We start from the raw sequence: 9,030 nt of genomic DNA, 5'->3' as shown, positions 1-9,030 counted from the left end.
TTACTTTTAGTTTTTATACAGAGCTTTGTGGGATTAAAATAAGAGGCCATTAATCTTTCCCTCCATAGACTCTTTCTAATGCCAACTAAATCACCAAATTACACCCAAAACTCAAGGTAAAAATGAAAATGCATCCCAATACTGAAGGCGATTAAAACCTAAAATATAAAATGATAAAAAATATGCATAGGGCATGACACAGACCTTATTGAGATTTGGGGTGATGCAGGTGGTGTGGTAGGCGCGAGGACACACAGAGCAGTGGATCAGCTGCGGCCCTCCGTCCCCCACACACCAGGCAGTGCCGCTGAGAGGTGTCGCTGAACTTGTTGACGATTCATAGCAATACCTGGAGAACGGCACTGTGTTAGGAAGGTGGCTGTGTGGAGGACCAGATGACACACAGACATACCGACACAGTGGCACAGATAGCAATGGAGAGGAAGGATGTAAGGATAGCCAGATGAAAGAAAATGGGGACAGAGGTAGAGTTTGGAGGTTGTATAGGGTGCGTTGATGGCCAGATACACAAACACAGAGGCACAGACAGAGACACAGAGACATAAGTACAGACTGACAGACAGAGACATGGGGAGATGGCAGTAGAGGAAGGCACATCGATAAAGGAAGTATTGTATAAGTGATATAATTTGAGAGTAGAATCAAAAGGTTTTCAGTGGCAAGAATAAGACAGAGAGAGGCAGTTAGAGAGACACAGAGACAGATTGACACACAGAGAGAGAAATATACACAGAGATATGGCAGTAGAGAGGAAGGCACATTTATAAAAGAAATAATTGTATAAGCAACACAATTTGAGTGGAGAATGAAGAAAGAAAGAGGCAGAGAGCGGCAGCAAGGTATGGACACTCACCAGTCACCATCTGGAATGTTGTTCATGGGTGGCTTGAAGCAGTGTGTGTGGTAACCCTTGTCGCAGCCATCACACAGCAGCAGCTTCTCCTCGTGGTCCCCGCTGTGGCAGAACTGGCAGTACTGTGGAGCCAAAGAGTGTGCTGTGATTGAGGAACTGACTGAGAACTACATGATCTATACACTGACTGGCTAACTGACTGACCACACACACACACACACACACATACTTGTCCCAGATTTTTGGTTAACTCTCTTAATCTTTTAGGGAACTGGCAATCAAGTGGGCCTTTTCTTTTTTATTTTTGTTGCCCTTATGCGCAGCTTCCTATTCCATAAACACACAAACACACACACACACACACACACACACACAGACAAACCACTCACCGCTTTCATAATGCTTTTGTCCCACGCCACAGCTGTCTCCAACATATAGGTACACATAGCCAGCAGCGCTGCTGTCACGATCCTGCCCACAGCCTCCCGCCACACCACCAGGCCTTTCGGTACCTCCTTTGTGTCCCATGCTGTGTCACTCTTGGGGTTCATTAAGACACCTAGAAGAGAGATAAACAAAGACAGGATGAGGATAAGATGAAGAGGCAGGTTTTGGAAGGTAAAGATGGATGCAAAGATGGATAGAATTAAAAGGCAGGTTTGGAAGGTAAAGAGTAAGAATATGTGTGAGGAAAGGATGCAGAAATGAAGGCAGATTTGGAAGGTAAGAGGTAAAGTAAAGGGTGGATGTAGAGAATAAATTAAAGCATGTTTGGAAGGTAAAAACAGTAGAAATATGTGCCAGGATAGGATACAGAAGGGATGCTAGATTTTGAAGGTAAGAGGGGCATAGGAAGCAGAGACAGTCATAGTAGATTTGTGAGCGAGGTGCGGTGGTACACTGAGAGAGTGAAAGAGTGAGACACTGACCAGATGGAGGACTTACCAAGTGGTAGCGTGGTTCTATTCCCTCCTCCAGCGCGGCCAGTCTGTCCCGCCCTACGTGTATCGGGTTGAGGCGTGAATCATCCTCTTCCACCGGCTCCAGACACGACGCGCGGAACTCACTCATGTGTCTCTCCCCATTGTCATTCAACCGCCAGCTCTGGGATGTGGATGGCAGTGAATGGAGGTGGAGTGATGGGGTAGGAAAATTCAATTTGTCAGACGGTTAATAGATCAGAGGAAGAAGTTGTGTGCACCAAATCATTCCACATATCTAAGAGGAAAAGAGTTAAAAGTCTCCATAACTCTTTCATACCATAAACACTAAAAAGCAAAAGAAAGGAAAAAAAAATAAAACAACTGAAAACAATGAGCTGACTTCACCCCTTCAGTGTTGGGACACATTTCTTTCGTGATTGATATATGCGATTAGACCATTTTATTGACATTAGGAAGGGTCTATGGAGGTCAGGAGATTAATGGCCACCCACATGAGTTTCTAAAGCTGTGTAAAACTACCATATAGTAAGCAGAATGAATATGGAAATGCATCAAAGGTACTGAAGGGTTAATACCATGAGATCAATAAAAATAAATAAAACACACACACACACACACAATGCCTCACCTTACTCTGCATGGAGGCATTTGTTATTTTCTCCTCCATGGCATACACAGATTCCAGCACAGCAAAGTCCACCTTGAGGGCCACATCGGGAGCCAGTGCTGCGGCTCGTCGGCCCACAGTGTGCCAAACTCATCGTAAACCACCTTGGCCGCCTCCTCAGGATCCGTGTCCAGGTTGGTGGCCTCTGTGTCAATCTGTGTAACGGCAGTGGTGGGCGGGTTAGGTTAGGTCAGGGTGTGGAGAGGAGGCAGTGGCTGGGTCATGTCAGGGTGTGGAGTAGTAGGATGTGGAGTGATAGGTGGTGGGTGGGTTAGGTGAGGGTGTGGGTGGTAGCAAGTGGTGGAGGGACAGAGATGGAAGGCAGGAGGCAGAGCACAGGGCATGGTGGAGTAGGGATCAACAGGAAGGGGATATGGTTGACACAATTGAGGTGTGTTGTGACCCTGTGCTGTGTTGTTGCTTCGCAACACAGAGCCCACCACACACACATGTACACATAAATAACAATACTTCTCCACCTCACAGCAGCAAAAATTTGGCCTCACAACTCTGGCATATGCTAAAGTTTAACCAAAGTAAAAATTAATCAACATACGGATGGGTAAAAAGGATATTCAGAGATGTAATTTGTTTCTCTCCCTGCCCTGCAAGACCCAGCCACCACCAACAGTGCTGCTGCCACTCCAGCCACCCACACTCATGGCCACCTTTTGAGTAACTATCAATCAGTAAATCATAATTCCTTCTACATAACACAGCCAGGTGAACAATGAACCACAGGTGGGCAATGAGTGGTGGCAGGTGACTGGGGTGGTCACTACACACACCACAGCTGTGCTAACAGGTGTCTATCTAGGCATCACCTTCAGCCTTCAGTGAACACATGAAGCTGTACAGGTAAGGACTAGCTACGTGCATCCTCTCCACTATGAAAGTAACTGTGCTGTGTTGTGGCATCGGCTGGCCTCAACAGTGCTGCACTAGTGCACTGGTGCCACACCAACACCAAGCAAGACTGATGCCTCTCACTCACACTGCTGCTGCCACTCCTCACCCGCCGCCCACTCGGGACATCACATCACACACACACACACACACACACACACACACAGCCTGAGACAGTGTCTGTGTGTGTGTGTGTGTGTGTGTGTGGCTGTGTGTGTGTGTGTGTGTGTGTGTGTGTGTGTGTGTGTGTGTGTGTGTGTGTGTGTGTGGTTATATCATGCAAAACATGGTGGATAGTGCATGATGCAATCAGTGCCACTTTGCCATGCACTAATGAGCCTTGGCCTGGCCCTCTCTCTCTCTCTCTCTCTCTCTCTCTCTCTCTCTCTCTCTCTCTCCAAACTTAGTGGTGGTGATGGTGGTGGTGGTGTGTAAACAAGAGGAACAAGTATGATGACTATAGGAGAAAGAGTAACTCTGCATGAAAGGCAAAGTGAGAAGCTTGGTGTGTCCATTCTGTGATACTAAGTCATGCTCAGTCTCACACACACACACACACACACTCTCTCTCTCTCTCTCTCTAAATGGTACTCACGGGTGCCACCAGAGCCAGTTTGCTTTTGCTGCTCCTCTGAGGAGGGAGGGAGGGAGGGGCATCCAGCACTCAGAAAATGTTAACCCACATCACTAAGAGTCCCCACATCACACCCCCATCCCTGCAGCCACTCAGCACACACCTGCCTCCGCCACCACACCACTCACAGCTCACAGCCCTGCAGAGTGTGCTGGCCGGCCCAACACACACTCTGAGGGAAGCCTGCTGGGCTGGGTCCTGAGCTACGATGGTGTGGAGCAGAGTGGCACACACAGGGTGGGGGGTGGTGTGGGGCCACCTCACTACTACATGGCACATCTGAAGATGGCAGGAGTGTTGGCTGCTGGCCCACACTCTTTACTATCAATCTACCAATCAAGATTTAAATTTTTTTCAAATTTTCAAATAGTCTTTTAAGGAATATAACTCGCCAGTACATCGTGATTCACCTGCATTCAGTTTTACTCACCACACCTTCAGCAATATTTCTTTCTTTTAGGTGGCGAGTCATGCATGAGGTGATGAGGCAGCCCTCACGGCCTGACTGGCGGAGCAGGAGGAGGGTGGAGCAGTGAGGCCAAATTGTGCTGCTCACCTGTCACTCTACTGTAACCAATTGTGACTCAGTTGTTTGTTCTGCTCATCTTCATATGCAGGTGAGTGGTGAGTGACAATGAGGGAATATTCTGTGAAAATGGTGAGATGGATGGGATGGAATGTTGATGACAAAGGTGCTACAAAACATGATTGATTACTACATATATTGCACTGTGTGTGTATGCACATGTGTGTGTGTGTGATGAGTGTGAAGACTAGTGTGTAAACAAAAGCATACAAGTGTAGATATAATCCTAAATATTTAGATTTTGGACCATGCACATGAAGTATCCTCTATAATAAAGGCTAGTTATTTTGTTTGTACAGAGGCTAGAACAGATGTGCACTGTTGTATGTGGGTGTTTTGCACAGTGTGTGTGTGTGTGACAGGCTAGCCTCACCTTGGAGATTGCATTCTTGACTATGGAAAAGTTCTTCTCAATAAACCTCTTGAGCTCCCTCTCCCGCACACCTCTCTCGTTGAGCGCCCCGATCATCTTCTTGAGCTGCTCCATGTGGCTGACAGTGCCACTACCCAGTCTTGTGCCTCAGTGGGGCACACAACAATGTTAATGGCTTGGCAGAACAATGCACAAGAATAAAACATGGAGAATGTGACAGAACACAGTCAGGATGGCGGTGTGTGGGGAGCAACTCACCGCCAGGGATGGGCAGCGCCTCCGCCCGTCTGGTGCAGGCGCTCCAGCAGCTCCTTGTGTGGCAGGGGACTGGATGCCGCCCGCTGGATTGGCGCTACCACACTATCAGGAGGGGCAGCGGAGGTGGGAGCCACCTGGAGTGGTGGGTGGTGGTGTGAGGGGTGCCCTCTTGTGGTGGCAGTGTTGGTCAGATCTGTGGCATTGGTTGGGTCTGTGGTAGTGTTTGCCGTGGTGTTGGCGGTCTGGTCTGGGCGTGGCCGTCACATCAGGGAGTGGTGGGGACCTCCTGGCTGAGCGGACGCACATCCGGGGTGTTGGTGGCTGTGTTGGGAGTGCCAGGGACACCGCCGGGGCCTGTGGCTGTGGGTCTGGGGGTGCTTACTGCTAATGGAGTGTTTATTGTTAATGCTGGGGTGGCAGTGAGTCCTGGAGTGCCACCAGGGGCATGTGGGGTGCCAGGCAGGGGCTGTGAGGGCCATTATACCTAGAGCACGGGGAAGCTTCTCTCGGGGAGCCTCTGGGGGTGCCATGGGGGGTCTGGCCACTGGGGAGGGACTCCATGGTGGACACGTCGCAGGGGATGCGTGGCAGGAGGCTGAAGGACAGCTTCTCCGCTGTGCCACGTGCTCAGGTCGCATGGGCTGGCCTGGCACCAAGCCCAGCCCCAGGGCCAGCAGGTTGGGGTCAATTCCCTCCCCTGCATTGGGTGGGGGCGGCGGTGTCTCCTTGAGCCCGTTCACCAGGTATGGGCTGAGGTTGGCACCCAACATGGAGGTACAACTCTGCAATGGTATTCCCCATAGATTCCTTGCCTCTCCAGGAGGCCGTTCTGTCCCCGGCCCTCCTCCCTGGCGGCACTCTCAGACTTCCTGTCGTTCCTGTGGGGGATCTCGGGCACATCACTGTCCTCCTCCTCCTTCAGGTCCTCTTCTTTCTTCACCTGCAGCAGAGTGACGGCCAGTTTCCACGTCTGCCATCTCGCCCTCCTTTGCCTCCTCCTCCTTCTCAGACTTCACCTCCACTTCAGTCTTCACTTCAACTTTCTCCTCCTTCACTTCTGGCTCCTCCTTCACCTCCTTCTTAGCCTCCTCCTCTTCCTTCAGCTTCCTCCCCTCTCCTCCCTTGCTGCAGCCAGCCCCGGTCCTCCAGCTCTTCCTGAGTTAAGCCCACCTTGGTGCGGAGGGAGGGCAGGTTGAGGGAAATGTTCTCGGCGGTGTAGTCACAAGAGGAGAGGCCCTCCAGGAAGGGACCCGCGGTGAGGCAGCACCCACATGGTCCGCTGTGTGGAAGACATGTGTGAAATGAGAGCTGGAGTAAGAAGACAAAAGGAAGGATGAGATAAAGAACAAGAAAGGACGGGATATGAGAGGATAAAAGAATGAAAATAGAAAAAGTGGATGAGCAAGAAAAAAAAAAAAACTAATTGTGTGTGGAATGAAGGAAACAAATAAACACACACAAAAAAAAAACACTACAACAAACAATAGAGAGAAACTATAACACACACACACACACACACACACACACACAACAATAAGACTCGGGGTGACAGAGAACAGACCAGCCCTTGAAGACACACACCTAGTACCTGTCCTGGCCACAGTTGAAGCAGCGCACCTGCTGGGCTGTCTCGAACAGGTCTTGGCGCACCTGGTTCATCTGACGCTGTAGGGAGATCGAGAGTCTTGGAGGCGTCATCTGCATTCAGGTGGCTTGTCATCCTCCTGTGGTGAGTGGTGGTGAGTTATGAATGGTGGTGATGACTGGTAAGTGGTAGTTTTGTGGTACCTCCTATCTCAAAGCCCACTCGCTAGGAAACCCTTGCCCCAAGTGAGGAAGCCCAACCTACACTCGGACCGTGGACAGGATTCGAACCCGTGCGCTTGGAGACCTCTCGGACCCCAAAGCAAGCATGGTTCCACTGTTCTCTCTCTCATCCACTCACTTCCTGATTCGTGTCCAGCTTCCACTTCTCCGTCTTGAGTCCATTATGGCGGTCTAGGGAGTCCTCGATCTGCCGCACCACCGCCTTGTTCTGCAGCATCGTTGCACAGCACGCCACAATCTCGCTCTTCTGCGTGGGGTTGAGAGCCAGGAAAGGCATCACCAGCAGCCATTGGGACATCTTGTGGCGTCCATCTCCCAGCCTTGCATCCCACTCCTGGCCTTTCTTGGGGTTCTCCGGCGCTCCTTCTCAGTGCCCAGGAGGCCATAGATGATCCGCACCTCTCCCATGGCGTTGGCGTTGAGGTAGACACGCAGGATCTCCGAGATGTTGGCGTGCGTGATGTCGGCGGTTGAGAGTCTGTCCCAGGATGGTGGTGTGGCGGTGGGCTGAGGGAATGCCAGGGTCCTCGATGGCACAGACTAGCAGGTGGGACAGGACACTCAGAAGCTCCTCCTCCTCTGTGTCATTCAGGAGTGCCATTTGCAGGCTCTGGATTGACGGCAGTGATTCCATGTCTGTGGGGAGGTGTGGGGTGAGGCAATGCTGGGTTGGGGAGGAAGACACGGTGCTAATTCATTGTTACAGAGAGCAAAAGTTGAAGTGACACACACACACACACACACTCCTAACTCACCAAAGCCCAGTGTTTCACCAAAGTTGTGCAGGAATTCAAACACCATGAGGATGTTCCCGAAGGCTTCAGGTGGGAGATGCAGACCTTGCAGGCGAGGCGCATCCGGCAGTGGCGTGTGGTCAGTCAGCTCCATGTCCTCCTTCACTTCCTTCATCAGCTGGTTCAGTTCTCGCCTGCAGCCGCTCCTCCCGTTCCTGAAGGAGCAGACAGCACACACAAACATTTCAACCACACGGAACAAATGAAATAATAAAAAACAGGCTTCACTCATCAAACAAGAAAAAAACATGATAAACAACAACACATAAAAAATAAATCAAGAAAAAAACAGACCACCAATCAAAACAAGAAAAACATGATAAACAACAAATAAAAAATAAATAATAAAAAAAAACAGACTTTACCAATCAAAACAACACACACACACACACACACACACACACACACACATACCTCTCTCTGGTGGCTCGCTTCTCCTCCTTCATCTCTTCTCTTCTCCTCTCCCGTTCCTCATGGCGTTTTCTTCCCTCCAGCGCTCTCACCAGGACACCGTGATACCTCCGACGCTCCCGCTCCTAGCAAACCAAAGGACATGGTGAACTGCTGGCCCTCCCCCTCGCTCCCTTACATACACACTGTGGCTCAGGCATGGCTAACTATAAGGTTCGGACTCTGTGTTAATTCCTACAGGTAAAATTCTCTCTCTCTGGTAAACTGTGGTAATCTCGTAGCCAGAAAACTGAGCCTTGTTGGAGTATTACGTCTGACTGCTTGTGACTGTAATTAGCAGCAGCAGTAGTAGTGGCAGCAGTAGTAGCAGTAGTAGTAATGGTGGTAAGAAGTTGTTGTTGCTGTTGTTGTTGATGTAGTAGTAGTAACTGGGTAGATTCAATAACTGATTTCTGCTGTGGGAATGAGAAGTGATGTTTGTTTCGTGAAGACTAACTATTGCAGATAACTACATGCACGTCACAAGTGACTCATAACTGAAGCACAGGACAGTGGTTATAACTTTACTGACAGACAGAGAGAATAAAGAGAGAGGCAGAGGCAGAGACAGAGAGAGAGAGACAGAGACAGCAATAGAGATAGAGATATAGAGCTTAACTGACAGACAGAGAGAATAAAGAGAGAGGCAGAGACAGAGAGAGAGAGAGACAGAGACACAGAGATAGGGATGGCAATAGAGAAAGAGATACAGAGGAT

At 49.7% G+C, this 9,030-nt stretch overlaps 1 long non-coding RNA gene across 1 annotated transcript; it reads right to left on the bottom strand.

The window, feature by feature from the left end:
• Window positions 1-8,287: 8,287 nt before the first annotated feature.
• Window positions 8,288-8,782, bottom strand: LOC123501081. Its single transcript, XR_006673552.1, has 2 exons — window positions 8,586-8,782; window positions 8,288-8,399 (listed from the first exon to the last, which is right to left on the bottom strand). It is a non-coding gene; the product is annotated as an uncharacterized LOC123501081 (long non-coding RNA).
• Between the last annotated feature and the right edge of the window lie 248 nt (window positions 8,783-9,030).

Source organism: Portunus trituberculatus, chromosome 8 (genome assembly GCF_017591435.1).
Source record: "Portunus trituberculatus isolate SZX2019 chromosome 8, ASM1759143v1, whole genome shotgun sequence".
In the NCBI taxonomy this organism is placed as follows: Eukaryota; Metazoa; Arthropoda; class Malacostraca; order Decapoda; family Portunidae; genus Portunus; species Portunus trituberculatus.
Note: the sequence above shows the minus strand (reverse complement) of the source record. Positions and strands in the feature narration are given on the sequence as shown.